At 52.4% G+C, this 14,164-nt stretch overlaps 1 long non-coding RNA gene across 1 annotated transcript; it reads left to right on the top strand.

The window, feature by feature from the left end:
• Positions 1 to 8,107: 8,107 nt before the first annotated feature.
• On the top strand, positions 8,108 to 11,772 carry LOC125146853 (uncharacterized). Its single transcript, XR_007144905.1, has 4 exons — positions 8,108 to 8,375; positions 8,609 to 8,754; positions 10,700 to 10,854; positions 11,589 to 11,772. It is a non-coding gene; the product is annotated as an uncharacterized LOC125146853 (long non-coding RNA).
• The last annotated feature ends 2,392 nt before the right edge of the window (positions 11,773 to 14,164 follow it).

Below are 14,164 nucleotides of genomic sequence, written 5' to 3'. Positions count from 1 at the left end.
CAGGCTCCAGGCTCCGAGCTGTCAGCACAGAGCCCGACGCGGGGCTCGAACCCGCAAACCGTGAGATCATGACCTGAGCCGCAGTCGGACGCTTAACCGATGGAGCCAGCCAGGCGCCCCTCTAAGCCTTTTACATACATCCTTCAGTCTTGGCAACCACACTGTGAAGTTGATGATATTATTTTTCTGGTTCTATGGAGGACAGACACTGAGGCCCAGAGAGGCTGAACACCATTCACAGTTACACAGCCAGTTAGAGGCAGAGCCTGGTTTCAAGCAGGTGGTCTCGAGCCCCAGCCTGTGTCTGAACCTTGGGGCTATACCGTCTACGAGGGGCTCATTCTGGGTTCCCAACCTGATGGCATTTTACAGTGCTAACCGTGCTGTCGCAAATGACAAGGACAAGAGTACCTGATGCTCACAGAGCACTTACCCCGTGAGTGCACCTGGCTGAGGCTTGGGTGCTCGAACCCACAAACCATGAGATCGTGGCCTGAGCCGAAATCGAGAGTCGGAAGCTCAGCAGGCTGAGCCACGCAGACGCCCCTGGCAGAGCCCGCCTTTAACCAGCACGTAGTTCTTACAAGTGGAGGATGACGCAGGTGCATGAGTTTCTGGAAACGCCCAAGCTTAGTCTTGGCACGTCATTACTCAACCGGCGCAACTCAATTCCAAGACACCGCACGGGGCAACCGCTTTGACCTCAGGGCTCCCCACCTACACGGCAGCTTCGCGAGGGCAGGTCTCCTTCCTGAGCCCACCGCGGCTGCTCCTGCCCAGCCCGTCAGCCTCATGCCCCGTCCTTCCCTTCACCAGAGGGTCTCCCTAGGGGCAGGACTTAGCCACCTGGGTCCACGGGCCTCCAGAGGATCATCTGGATAGAATTCAGGGGGTCAGAGAACTTGGAAGGGAATAAGAAAAAATCACAGCTCTGCGTTCACTTGATGTCGACTGAGTTGAGTATTTCCTTTAGTTGTGCGTCACCTCTAGAAATCACATATAAATTCCTCTCACGTTGTATAGGTGCAGATGCCTTGAGATACCACTTACGCCTATCACTGCCTCGAAATTATGGTGCTTATTAGACCTGCCTCTGGATCTTATTATTGAATGCTTTAATAAAGAAGCACATATCGTGCTAAATTATAAATTTGTGGTTTTAATATTTTGATACTATTTTTAATGTAATTAGTGCACCTTCTAATCCAATATATTTTTATTGGATGCATTGAAAAACAATATTCCCAGGAGTCTCTAGTCTTTATCAGACTTCCAAAGAGTCCCTGGCTCATGAAATATTTATAGCAATCCTTTGAGGTAGGACTCTGTTACCGCCTCTCATAATTCCCATTTTATAGAAGATAAAGCTCGGGCACAGGGAGGCCAAGGATACGGCCCAAGGGTACACAGTTAGTAAGTGAAGAACAAGGATGTGGATTCAAGGCAATCTAGAGCAGAGCCTGCGTTCTTGGCCAGCACACTTGGTCTAGGCCCCCTCGGTGCCCTTGTAGGCTTCCAGATCATTCCTCCCTGGAATGTAATCACTGCTTTATCTCTTGGCAAACTCCAAGGACCCTCAAGATGCCCAACCCTCAAGATGCTTGGGCATCTTGGTTGGGCATCTACCCAACCCTCAAGATGCTTGGGACTGGTTTGATTGGTCTCTGAAACCCTGGTGCCTGAGCCAATGTTGAACCCAGAAAGGGTTCTAAATAAAAGTTTTTGAATGAATAAACCCATAATGCCTCATACACTGTTGAGCAAAGACCCCTTTTTCCTGCCAGAATCTTTAGCGCATTAGCAAAAAGGCCCCAAACCAAATAATTTGCCCACATTTTATAATGGCATCAGTATCGAGTTGTGCATTTTTACAGCACTTTTGATGTGGCCAAGAATTTTTATATCCCTTCGACTTGAACCTCGAGTGTAAATTGGGCTGGACGGGAATGAGGCACTTGCTTTCACAGAGTAGTAAATGGAGGCTCCAGGCGATTGGTTCCAGGCAGTAAAGCACAGGGATGAAGGGCAGAGGCTGGGATCCCAGCAGTGGCCTGGATTCAAGCGCAGCTCAGCCACGCCCTGGCTGACCACGCACGAGAGCTTCACCTCCCAGAGCCCAGTGACCTCACCCGCAGGACGGGGACAGCTATAGCTGCCATGTGGAATTGCCGTCAGCCTTACAAGGGAGGGTGCGTGCTGTCCAGAACAAGTTTCTGGCATGGCGTCAGGACGCAGTAAATAGTATCGGCCCCCCAAGATCAGGGGAAGGATGTTACGGTGTTGGTGTTACCGCAGGGCAAATGCAATCGAGAGCGTGTGCCGCAGCCGGGTTAGAATTCAATTCTCATGCCAACTCAGCCACACGGCTGGAATAAAACCCCGTCCTTTCCTGGACCTTGGTGTCCTGATCCGCAAAACACGGGGGGGGGGGGGGGGGGGGTAAGACAGGTTCAGGATGCCTGGGCTCCAAGTGCCTTCTTCACATGAAAGTTCTGTGCAGAGCCAACTTGGAAAACAAAACCGGGGGCTGCCCAGTGTAGAGACAGGGTGGGACCCCCCTCCCCGCCCCCGGCTTGGGGGATGTTGGTGGATTTCGGCGTCTCTAGACGGGCTACCTCGTAAGGTAAGGTGGCCCGCTTTCATCCATGTTCCAACTTCTCCAGCCCGACTCTTAGAGTGTGTACGTCTTTAAGGAGAGTCGGGATCTCCCCACCCCAACCTGTTCCCTTCTTTCCTCTGATTCTCACTGTCCTGATTGGGAGCCTTGAGGCTTCCTGGGAACATAACATTGATGCAAAAGGCTGACTACACGGGGCCTCTGCCAGGGGACGCTCTCGGGAGCTGAGCAGTGAGCTGGGCCGGTGGAACGCCCTCCTACGAGATGGGTCCATGGGCCCACGGTGTAAACGGCCTTTGGTACTTCATATTGTTAAACCGCGGCACGGGGAGACCGGAACCGTGTGGAAGAATGCAGCGGGGTCAGCCCAGGCTGTGGCGAGGCTCGGGGAAAGCCTATCGAGCAGATCTTCTTTCCCAAATGACTTTCCTCATGTAAAATTGTCTTCTATTATGGCTGGAAAAGGGGTTTTTAAAAGAGGTTACCACGCGACTTAATGAATATGGAGTAATAATGTTCCTTGTATCAAATTAAAATTCTAAGAGTGCCACACGAAACAAGTACATTAGGAGTATCCGACATTATGTATGATTATTACCGGACTGCTTGATTGCCCTACATACTTGGGAGTAAAAGAAACAGTTCCAAGTCTTGCATTTGAATTGGCGAGCGGCACCCTCACGGTGAGAACCTGGGCAGGCCAGAAGCATGCCCACCCCGCTCAGGAACGTCCTGCGATATTAAGATACATCCTCATGATAAACCAGAGGGATAACGGAACCGGTAGACAAGAGCTTTGTCTCCGTGGAAGCAGGGGGTAGAGAGGGGGACGGACGAGTTGGGATTCCAGGGGCTCTATCCTTATGCTGCGTGACCTTAGGCAACTCACTACACCTTTCTGAGCCTCCCGTTCCCGACACTGTAATGTCGTCTGGATAAAGGACAACCGTGAGGGTACACCGAGGTTCCAGATGTGACGGCACTTTGGAAAGGCTAGTGGGTGACTGAGTTCTGGGGATTGAGGATGATGGAAAGGTCTTTATGACAATTGCTTCCCTGTTCTCGCTGCTCTCCCACTCCTGAAGTCCGGCTGCCATCTATAACACTTAATAACAATAACCCACACTTATTAAGTGCTCACTAAGGGCCAGGTATTATTTCACTCGGTTCTACTGTAACTTTATGTGCTAAGTATTGTTATTAACTCCATTTTATAGAGTAGGAAAGAGAGGCTCAGAATGGCTGATAAGCCGCCCAAGGCCACGGGACCAGTAAGCAGCAGGGATTTAAACCCAAGCCAGGAGACGCTAAAACCTCTCAGTTCTTATGCTGTATTCGCCTCTAAAATACGCCCGGCAAGCCGCTTCCAAACTGTGCTTGAACACCTCCAGGGACGAAGGGCTCATTACCACCCTCAGCCGTATCCTCACCATGAGTGCTCTCCCCTGACACATAAAGCATTATTATGGTGAGATTATTATCTGTAAAATAGAGTGATTGGAGTAGATGCTCTCTTAAGGTCTATTCCAGAAACATCACTTGGAGAGCACAAGCATTTACCGACAAATCCAGCCTGGCTGCGGAAGAAAGGATTAAACATCTCCGTATGAAAATGGAACGCGGCGAGTAAGAGGCGGGTGTGAATGGGGGCAATTAATCGTCTTTTGCCGATCGCTATAAAAAAACATTTGCTGGAGAGGAGGCAGACACACGGTGCGATTTTAAAATATCTCCACAGAAGGAAAGATGACGGAGGAAATACAAATCTATTAAATGTGCAGGGCAGAAGAAAAAGGGGCTTCCATAAAAGGATTCCTAAAGCATATCAAAGGCTTCTGGGGTCAGCGAGGGCCGTCGGAACACTACCAATTAGAGCTAAATGGGAAACCGGCTTAAATCTCAAAATTAAAGATTAAGAGCGCCAATTAACTTGTCTTCTAACAGAAAACATAGCCCTTAATGCTCAGTGTAATTTAATATTTCAAAATTATGACCACAAGCATCTAAGGCTGCCGCTCGACAATATAAAATGGACAATAAAAGTCTCCGCGGGGCCTTGGCTATCTTGGCCGAACAGGCGTTGAACTACGCGGGTACAGGGTGGCTCTGAAGTCACAATGGCTGGACTGGCCCCGGGCACAGTTAGAACTCGCCCCAGGACACCTCAGCTCCGTTTTCCAAAGACCCATTCTCTGGCCAGCAGGAACCTTTTGATTTGTGTTTCGCAGGCTTTAATAAGGTGGATTATGCTGATGTGAGCGGAGGAAACCCCCAGCCGTGCTGAGAGGGGCCGCAGACTTTTCCAGCAGATTTCTCCAAAGCAGGGCTTTTCAACCTTGAGGAGCTTTGAAAATGCCTCACCTCTGGGCCTTCATATAGACCGCAAGCCCAGGGCATTGGAATTTTTTAAAGCTCTCGGTTAATTCTCACTGGCACCCGGGGTTGAAAACTGCTCCTCTGAAATATTGTGGACCCACCGAAGAAGAGAAAGCGGACATCTGGAACACAGGGAAGCCTTGATTTATGCTGGAGTCACCAGGATGATACCCGCCATGCTGACAGTGAGCTGTGCAGATGAGAACACGGGCCCACGGAAAAATTTCCTCCTGGCAGGTAGGAACTGGGAGCTGAGTAGAACACAGAATTCAGCCTCTGACAAAGTCTTGGAGCATAAAACCAGAAATATAAAAAGCCCACGGCTGAGACTCTAGGTGTCTGGGGACACCCCTACACGTGTGAGGCCCCTGTGGGTGACCGGCCTTCCTAAGGAGGGTGAAGCTGAAACCCCCATGTGGAGCTGTCCAGGACCTCCTCCTGGCCTTGAACCAGCTTCCCCGTCATTTCTCCGTGACTCTTCTCCCATTGCCTGGGTAACAGCATGGGGCACTGGGCAAGTTCCCAACTCTGCAGACAGATGGATGAACTCAGGGTGCAGAGACACCATTTAACGAGTGATCTTGGGCAAAGAGCTCCCCACCTCGAGCTTCCTCAGTTTCCTCATCTATAAAACACAGATAATAACAGGACTCACGGGGTTAGTGTAAGGACCGCCTGAGATCAGCCCTGCGGGCCCCCGGCGAGGCGTCTGGCTTCACGGATGTGCCTTCACAGACCCGCTCTCGACATCCACCGTGTATCACCTCGTGCCTCCCTGCCACCGTGCTTTCGCCCAGCCAGGACCCTCCACCTGGAGTGCCTTCCCTCATCGTCCATCGCTCCCTGTCCGATCCCACATTATTTGCCCTGATGCCGGGTTAGATGCTACACTTATCCCTCACTTTTTTTTCTTTGCTTCTTCTCCATTCCAGAATTTAGATTTTAAACTCTCCAACAGGACTGCTCTCTCCTCTGACCGTTCACCTCACCTGCGTCCTGGACCCCTACTTTGCAGTGACCATCGTCTGCCTGAATCACACCGTCACTCCCCCACCCCACCCCCGCTGAGGATTCCCTGAGGATAACCGGTGTGGCATTTCATCTCCTGGAGGCCAGTGTGGAGTCTCAGAAAAAGCATGTGCTTTGGCACGAATCCTCCCAGCGAGCCAAAGAGGTAAGCCCTATTCTTAACCCCACTTTACAGATGAGGAAATCGAGGCGGAGGTTAAGTCACTTGCCTCAAGGCAAACAGCTCTAGTTCAGAGCCGGGGCTCTGGAGCCCAGTAGGCTGGGCTCCAGAGTCCTGGCTCTCTACCGCTTTGGGATGCATCCTTGCAGAGTGAGGTGAGAAGAGACAGGAGGGAGAAAGGAACGACCAAGGAGACTGGGTTATGGAGACACCCTGAGCCCCAGCGGGAGCAGGGAGGCTGTCATCAGCATCAGGGGGCCTCGGGGAGGTCACATGAGCCCCGAGTTTCCTTTCCCATCACTGTCTGTGTGAACCACCGAGGACGGGCTCAGAGGTCACTGACCAAGCATCTGGTCCGGAGTGATGCCCTTGTGCCCAGACACTGCCCAGCCCTCCTCCAACCTACCTGGATGGGTGGGTAACTCCGAGTCCCAACCTTCCCCCAACCAGAAGGTGGGGGGCCCTAGGCGTCTAGAGTGATGGTGGCGGCATGAAGGAAAAGACCACACCGTGGCCGAGAGCAGACTGAAAGAACCAGCTGGAAACCTCCCATCTAGCAGGGCCCGTGTGAAACGCAAGCAGTAACATACCATGTGGCCCACGATCCCGTGGGCTGGAGCTCTGCTAGAGCACAGCAGCACTCCTTCTCCCCTTCTTTCTCATGGCCGGGCTCCAGCGGCCTCCTCTGATCCCGCTGGTGACCGTCCTCCGGCCCACAGCCCTTCCCACGCACCCCTCTATAATGACAGTGGTCACTCTGCCTTACGCTTATGCCCGTGGCCTGCTTGGTCGTGCAGACCGTGCTGGGCTTGAAGATCAGGCCCAGTCTTATTCATCTCGGTCTTCGCCAAGCCATCCCCCCAGCATGGGCCCGGTAAGCCAGGGTCGGCTGGCTGGCTGGTGCCCCCCCCCCCCCCCAGACAGATCAGCCAACTGGCGCACATCACCTTGACCCGGGGGGGGGGCCACATGAATTCTGAGGCCTGCACAGCTCCTGGGAAGTCTCCTTCCCTCTGCCCTCTCCCCGCCAGCTCACTCTATGCTGCTGACCATCCTGCCTCCACCATGGTCGTTAACTGGGTGGGGGAAGGTCTTAGCTGGCTCACTTAACTCCTCTGAGCCTCAGCTGCCCCATCCGGAGAAGAGGGCTGTAGTGCCTGCCCTACGGAGTCATTCGAGGATACAGTGAGCTGCCATGGAAGGAGCCTGGCACAGGCCCTGGCAACAGGAGACTCCTCAGTCACTGGTTTCCTGTTGGGATCCTCCCTTCCAAATCGCAAAAACAAAGTGCTTCCGTCTGGCCCCGCTGGCGTCCTTCTGCTGGTTCCTAGGCAGTGCGGGGGCTCCAGGGTTACCCCGCAGGGCCCTTCTCCCAGCCTCCTTCACGGTGATTGGCATGAGAACAAAGCCAGGCCTCATACGGGTCTCCCAGGACCCTTGCCAGGGGGACGTCAATCCCTCCCCCTCAGCACAATGAGGGCCCTTTGCCTCCCCACTGTCACCTCCCCCGGGGAGGCTGGTGTCACGGAAGGGCCTCCAGGGGAGGATGCCCTCGGGCAATACCGAAACCTGGTGCTGGTGGTAGTCGTGTGCCCTCCCCCCATCCCGTCCCGACCCCCACCAAAGCTTCTGAGGGGCTTCCGCGCTGCAGACCCAGGGGCTGAAACCGCTCTTCTGCAGAAACAGCCTTCACAGAGCAAACCACAACAGGAACAGTTTGAAAACTCAGTGATTTTAGGCCCAGAGAACTAAATGTTCAGAGGAGAGCACAGAGCAAGGTCTGCTCCACGGAGAGGGGGCTGGGGGTGGGGGCGGACACTAGTGCTTCCCCCCCCCCCCCCACCTCCCGCCCCACCGCCAAGTAAAACGTAAGTCGTTTGGATTTTCCGGCTTGCCTTCCTTAACAGTTCATGGAGGGGCTGCTTCTGCTATTTGTAACCTTAAAAAAAAAAAAAAGACACAAAACTCCTCGAGGTGTTTTTCCAATTCTTGGGACAGCCTTTCAGGGTTTGTTTTTACGTTCACAAATTCATCCTGTTCTCCTGGCAAAGCCGAGAGGCGGGCGGCCGTGGTTCTCTTCCTTGTTTTCTAGATGACTAAGCGGAGGAGGCTCAGAGAGGTGAAGACAGTTGTCCCTGGTCACCCAGCTAGCGAGTGCTGGGCTGGGGTCTGAACCCCTCTCACCACCAACTGGTAAATTCCCCTTTGTGCCCTGGGGCTTCCGGATTGGGGGGGGGGGCGGGAAGGGAGGAGAGCGACCAGGTTTCGGGCTTTTTCTGCTTTTCTGTCTCTCTCACCAGCTATAGGGATGGCCGGCCCAGAGCAGAGCGCCTGGAGGGCTGTCTAGAAGGCAAGGAGCGTGGGAGGGGAAGAGATCGGGGGACATTCACTCGGGGGCTAACTTCTGTTCCTGTTCCCTGTTGCAGTTACTTGCTCCTCTGCCATATAACTCGGGCTTCCGCATAGTTTTCCTTTGGAGAAAGGGATAGAGAGCTTAAAAATAATTGGAAACCAGCGCACCAGACCAAGCGAAGTCCGGGGACTCGTGCCTGGCGGATCGGCGTGTGATAAGGTGGGTTTCCGTGCAGGCCGTGGGGAAACACGAAACTCACAAACCTAGAAGAGACTGGAGAGCCTCGGAGCCGCCAGCGGCGAGTGGTGGGGGGCGGTGCCTCTTCGCTGAATTTGAATTTAAAATCCTTAGCCCTTAAAAAAAAACAAAAACAAAAACAAAAACAAAAACAAAAACGGGCAAGACCCACCGTGCTACCTCCCAGCGGCAAAACCCCGGGGAAGGTTTTGCAAGGGGAAGGTTTTGTAACATGTGGCCCTGGCCTGGCTTGAGGGGCGTGGCCCGCTAGGAAGGTCAGCTCCTGATGCCCCGCCAGCGACTCTGACCTCCAGGCCGGTCTGGGAGGTTTTCCCTCATCCAAGCAAAACACGTCAGACCTGGGCACCTCGGGTCAGCCTCGGGCAGGGGCTGGCAGGGCCACTTAAGAGAGGCAGGAGTTTAAGGAAGTCTCTGAAGTCGCTCAGACATCTGCAGAGGCTAAAACAGCAATTTCCTCTTGGTGGCGGGACATGGTGTTCCCAGAGGAACACGTGGCCCCCAGGTGCTGATCGGCCGTGGCTGTTGTGTCCCTGACCCGGTTCCTGCGGCTCGGCCTGCTCAGAGCCAGAGTGAAACTGTTTGACAGTCCACATGGGAGCAAGGGCCAGGGCTGGGGTCACTGTGACCAGTAAGACATGGCCCATGCCCCTGATGAGCAAAGGACACGCCGGGAACTTCTGTCCCCCTAGCCAGTGGGGTTCTGGAAGTAATGACTACAACAGATGCTACAATTTGTTGAGAACTTACTATGTGCTAAGTGCTTCACGTGCATTCATTACTTCATTGATGTCGGAGAAGTCCTATTGCTCCATTTAACAGATAAAAAGACTGAGATTCAGAGAAGTTAAGTCAAACGGTAAGTGGCAGAGCAGAGATTTGAACCCAAGTTTAGTGCCTAAGACTTCACCCTTGATCACGGTTCATTATCCAGACCCAAAGTATCTGGAGTAGTGGGACCCCACCCCTACCAAGGCTCCTGCCTTAGTTTCTCTGTACCATACATTTTCAGAGAGACAATGTCCCCCCCCACTCAGGGCGCAACAATTGCTTCCGGGGGGGGGGGGTTACAAAAAAATCTTACTTTTTAATGTATAAAGCACTCATACAATATATAAACAGATATATAGCATATCTGTAGTATTAAAAGTTGATGCGGGGTGGGGGGGCTCCGATTAGAAAAAAAGTGCCTGGAACATAGTAGTTGCTCAGCAAACAGTCGTTCCTTCCTTCACTGCCCACTGGAGCCAGATGTGAATCGGTCCCATTGGGAGCTTTGCATATTAGCCCCAGGCTCGGCCCAGTCTCACCCAGGTCCACCCTCGCTCCGTGAGCCCTTGTTGTCCAGGCCCCAGCAGGCTCGACGTCAGAGTCTGCTCCCATTAGGACCCAGGTTCACCCCCACCCAACATCCTTGTTTCCTCCTGGGAGGCCCCAGCTCCCCAGAGTTGGCTGTTGGGACTCGTTACAGGTTAAACAGGTACAGGCTCAGCTCCAATGAAACTGAACACTTCAGGTCCCTGTGGTCAATTCTCCCAACACAGGGAAAAAGGTAATTGTCAATTAACGAGCCCATCAACTGAGGCGGGAGGAAAATCAATAGCACGGACCAATACGAGTGTTCTAATGCCAGTCAGGATTCCGGGAGCGGGAGCCTTTCAAATAGGTACACGGAGTAATTGGCTGCTCCCTTGTGACCCGTCCCGCGGACTTTACAACTCTCCAATTAACACGTACCGTTGACAGGCACACAATTATTTGGGTTCACTGTGCCCCAGCTAGTGTTTGTTCAATCAGAACTTGCAAATACACAGAAAGTGCGCAGAATAGCAAACGTGGGATGGCTCTGGGGGAAGCCAGACAGCAAGTGGGTCTTAAAGGAACCCTGGACTTGGGATTTCTCTTCCAGAGAGCTGCCCCGATTCTCAGCTCGGATGTTGGCCCACAGCCCTACTGTGGCCGGCCCCTGACTAGACCTATCCTCATCCCACTGACGAACTCAGAGGGGGCTGCCCAGGGCTGGGCAAGCACTGTCTCCTGCGATCTACTGGAACCATCTACCAGGTGACTATCGTCCTTTGCAAAGAAGGAGCCTTCTGCCTGGAAGGCCATTTCTCATCTCTCCCACCTGGATCATTGTGACCCATCCAAATCAGTCTCCAGATCCTCGGGGATTCTTCCTGGATTTTTCCAGGCAGGGCCCTTTTCCCCATGCACCTTAGCTTCCTGGGCTTCCTTCTCCCTTAGCACATATCCCATTGGGTTACCCCACTGTTTTATCTCAATGTGCCTCCCCAAAGAGTAACTGAGCCCTTTGATGTCGGAGACTAAGCATCTCTTAGTCTTAAGCAGAGAAGGGACTTAGTAAATGGCTGTTGGGTGGACGGGCGGGTAGGTAGTGCAAAAAAAAAAAAAAAAAAGACTTGGCGAGTGGATGGGTGGATTTGCGGGTACACGGCACAGCAGACGAGGAAATGGAGAGACTGGTTGGGAATGAAGGTGGGTAAGAGCGGAGAGGATAGGTGGGGGCATATAAAGAGGTTGGGGCTGGGAGGTTAATGGGTGGGAGGATGGCTAAAAAGACAGGAGGCTGGCTGGATGGTGTTGAGTGGTATCTGGAAGGCCATTTAGCACTGTGGTTAGCAGCGAGGGCTCTGGAGCCAGATGTCTTGGGTTCCACCTAAGCTCTAGTATCCCCTTGTCTTCTGGCTGTGTGACGGTGGGCAAACGAATCATTCTCTTCGGGCCTTAGTTTTATTACCTTTAAAATGGAAATAATACTAGAACTTCCCTTTTAGCTTGTTGCCAGGCCTAAGGTATACCGGGGAAACCGTGGCTGACACGAAGGAGGCCTGAAGAAACATCAGCCACTGTAATTTTTATTATTATCACCGTACCTATTGAGAGAGAAGTCAACAGATGTGTGGAAGGATGGCCGGATGTGCAGACGGCTGGATGGATGGGCAGACGGATGGCGGCGTGACGAGGGGATGAGTGGGGGGGACAATCTAATGCACACACAGATGAGTGGAGGGTGGGTGGAGGAGAGGAAGGGAGAGGATGGGGGGTTGGACACCAGAATGGATGCTCCGTGGGAAGGGCAGCAGGCGGAGTGATCGCAGGGAACCCTGCTCTGAACTCACCCCCAAGGCGTCAGAGTTTGCTACCTGCTGCACTCCCGATGGGAAATCCTATCCGAGCCGTCCCTCCCCAACACCTAGGTCTGCTCCTGCTCTGGCTCCCGACAGTTTACAAGCCAAGCTGTTCTCTGAGGTTCTCATGGCACTCAGCAGCTGGTCACGCAGTCCCTGTCCTCCCTGTCACAGAGCCATGCCCAGGGCCAGGCGGGCTCTCCTCCCAGATGGCCCTGGTCTGAATCTGCTGGGACTTCAAGTCCGCACTGGGGAGCTCAGGGCTCCACCTGAGGCAGCAGGACACAGCTCTGCCCCTGTGACTCCTTTTATGCTGTGTAATTGGCCTCAGCCTCCCAGGAAACTGAGGGAATGGACTGAGCAGCGACTGCGTACCAGACCGACCCTCGGCACTTTTTGTCATATTTAATCAGTATTACAATCCTAGAAGGTGGAGTGTAATCATCCGTGTCTCACACATGAGGTCGAGAGCTCAGAGTCACGGAGAGCAAGTGGAATCAGGACTTGATCCCAGTCTCCCACTCCAGACACCAAGGCTCTCTCTACAACCTCAACATTCTTGGGGGCCTCAGAAGAGGCTCCCATCCCATTTCCAGGGGGCACGCAAACTGTTGCTTGGGGACAAAGCTGGGACTATGCCAGGATTCTGGATGCCCCCAAAACGCCTTCTAGGGATAACATGATATTGCTTATTGATCTTATGTTAGAACAACTTGGCTAGAAGAAGACCTGTTGGTTCAAAGAGTTCAACCATTGCCCACCCCCCCCCCGCCCCCAACCTTACTCCATATGCCGGTGAAGAACATAGACATGTACTCCTTTGGTCGCCAAGGATACCGCAATCTAATGTGATATCGCCCCAGCAGGAATGGTCCCAGTACTGGTCAGACAGGTGGAACAGCCCTTCTCTGCCCATCTCATGGGTTGGCAGCTAATCCTGAAATCAGCTTGTGATCCACTCTCAGGGCTCAGCCTTCAAAATCATGGATGATGGGGCGCCTGGGTGGCGCAGTCGGTTAAGCATCCGACTTCAGCCAGGTCACGATCTTGGGGTCCGTGAGTTCGAGCCCCGCGTCAGGCTCTGGGCTGATGGCTCAGAGCCTGGAGCCTGTTTCCGATTCTGTGTCTCCCTCTCTCTCTGCCCTTCCCCCATTCATGCTCTGTCTCTCTCTGTCCCAAAAATAAATAAACGTTGAAAAAAAAAATTAAAAAAAAAAAAAATCATGGATGAATCCTGAATTGCGCCCCCCAGGAGCCTCTCCTACTGTCCTGTGTGGGCAGGCCGACCCACTTGCACAGGTGTATCTCCTCCCTGAGCCAGACGAGAGGCCTTCTGTGCCGACTGTTAAATATCTAAAATTTTCCAGTGCTACCTGATGTTCGAAGTACCATGTCATAGGATCCCCAAAATAGCTCCGGTACCAGAAAAAGAAATTATAGACCAAGCTCACTTATGAAACGGGACAGGAAATTCTGAATAAAATATTAGCTAATGGAATTCAGCAATTCATATTTTAAAGTACATCATGATCAAGTAAAGTTTAACCCAGGAATGTAGGGTTAGCTCGATATTGGAAAATTTATTCTACGACACGGCACACGGACGGACGAACGGAGAAAGATCAGAGCGTCATCTCAAAACATGCAGAAAAGAGACTTAATATCATGGAACACATATTCGTGATTAAAACAGAAGCTCTTGGTGAAATAAGGGGAAAGGGAACATCCCTAATCTGATGAAGTGTATCTATGAAGAAATTTAAGCAACTATTTCACTCAAGGATGAGGCGTTAGGCCTAGTTCCTTTAAGTCAGGAGTGAGGTCGGATACCCTCTATCGTTGACGCTGCTCCACATTGAACTGAAGACCTAATCAACACAATGAGGAAAGAAGAAATGAGTACATCGTGTAAGAATTCAAAAGAAGTAAAACTGACTTCATTTGCATTGCTATATAGAAATTGCCCAAGAATCTACAGTCTTCTAGAATGAGTAAGAGCGTTCGCTGTAATACAAGCTCAGTATCTAGGGATCAGTTGTGTTGCTATTCATTCTTAGTAATCAGTTCAAAACTCCTCTTAATGGGGTGGGGGACTTGGAGGCTGGAGGGCAGAGCCCCAGATAGAAAAGATGAGAAGACGGTTCGGCCAAAGACCAAGTCCAGCGTCGATGATGCAGTCGCCACTATTATTTTCCCCTGGTACCCTTCCTGGGGGAAGAGCT

Source organism: Prionailurus viverrinus, chromosome D1 (genome assembly GCF_022837055.1).
Source record: "Prionailurus viverrinus isolate Anna chromosome D1, UM_Priviv_1.0, whole genome shotgun sequence".
Classification (NCBI taxonomy): domain Eukaryota; kingdom Metazoa; phylum Chordata; class Mammalia; order Carnivora; family Felidae; genus Prionailurus; species Prionailurus viverrinus.
Note: the sequence above shows the minus strand (reverse complement) of the source record. Positions and strands in the feature narration are given on the sequence as shown.